The sequence below is a fragment of the Ruditapes philippinarum genome, unplaced genomic scaffold (genome assembly GCF_026571515.1).
Source record: "Ruditapes philippinarum isolate M1 unplaced genomic scaffold, ASM2657151v2 ctg792_1_1_1_1, whole genome shotgun sequence".
NCBI classification, from domain to species: domain Eukaryota; kingdom Metazoa; phylum Mollusca; class Bivalvia; order Venerida; family Veneridae; genus Ruditapes; species Ruditapes philippinarum.
In genome coordinates, this window is record NW_026866635.1 from 62,669 (window position 1) to 64,186 (window position 1,518).

At 28.9% G+C, this 1,518-nt stretch overlaps 1 non-coding gene across 1 annotated transcript; it reads right to left on the reverse strand.

Annotated features, from left to right (window-relative positions):
• Positions 1–1,217: 1,217 nt before the first annotated feature.
• On the reverse strand, positions 1,218–1,291 carry Trnan-guu (transfer RNA asparagine (anticodon GUU)). The gene has a single exon. It is a non-coding gene; the product is annotated as a tRNA-Asn (tRNA).
• Positions 1,292–1,518: the final 227 nt, after the last annotated feature.

Here is a 1,518-nt window from a genome sequence, read left to right on the forward strand (position 1 = left end):
ACTAGACTCTAATATATCTAATATATCTAAATTGCCAAATCCCCATATTTCACCACAATAAAATACAATTGGTCTGGTAGTTGTTAAAAAATATCCACTTGTAAATCAATAGGTAAATCAAGTATTATAATCTTTTTTAAAGTAAAAACATGCCATGACTTTATTTACTTGTTCAGCAATGTGATTTTTGACGGTTATATTGCTGCCACTTCTGGCGACATATATTCCTATGTACTTATATTCATTTTCTATCATCTCTGATTCTTGACCATTGAATAAAACGTTTATATTGTAATTCTTTCTTTGCTTACAATAACAGTTTATTTCCAATGAGTACAATATTTCTCAAAAATGTTCACATTGAGCAACACTATTTACACCAATTGCTCTTTTTTTCATACAAAACTCTTCTAAATGATTCAAAAATAATGAAAAAGAGGAGACAGATTCTCTCCTTTTCTAACACCTTTAAAACAATGAAATGATAGAGAATTAAAGTCTTTACGACTATTAGACTTGCAATTTCTTAAAGAGTTTATTTTCGCGCACAAAAGCTATGGTAAAAATACAATTAAAATTTACCTCTAATAAAAACGATAGCAATTATGATTTTTTAAGATAAAAGCGCCAAACGGTGCGTTCAAAATGGCTAATAAAGCCGATTCAGACTGCTTCAATATTAAAGTTTCACAGGTACATAATTTTTTCATTAAGTAACACCTTTGCAACTCAAATATTTGAATTAAAGTCAAACCAATTGTGCCCGTACAGAGTACTTTTAGAATAAGCACTTACTTCTAAAATAATTAAATGTTGTGTTATGTTAATATGGAGATTCTGTTTGCAAATTTATAGACGAAAGGACACGGAAATCACAATTTTCTATCTTGATAAAAGTTTTTGCCTTTCCGCTATCACATAACATGTGTGAATTTTTCTGCACAACAAAATCCTATTAAATATGTATCTGTTGGCATAAATTCCGAAAACAGCGATTTTTCAATGCAACACGGTGTTTTGAATGAAAATGTTTTTAATGTTTCTGTTAGACCTGTCGAAATTCACTGATGATTTGTATGGGATTTACATAATGCAAATAGTAAATTCTGAATATTTTGGTTTGTTAAGTAAAAATTAAAAAAAAGAGAAAAAAAAGAAAAGAAAAAAGATGTTAATGTTAATGTTAAGATATAATCTGATAAATAAAAAAGATTATTCGTCCCTGGGTGGGCTTGAACCACCAACCTTTCGGTTAACAGCCGAACGCGCTAACCAATTGCGCCACAGAGACGATATGTACCTTTATTTATTAAATGTAAAATAGGTATTTAATGATATAAAATAGTCGCTTTACATCTTTATCTAACACTGTCAACACTGTCTAACGTCTTTGTTTTATTATTCACACAATTGTATGATATACTTAAGTTAAAGGTTTATAGGTATTATATATACATTAAACTTGTAAGTTCTGTGAAAATTACTTTATTTAATTTGTTAATTGCTTATCCCCCGTTC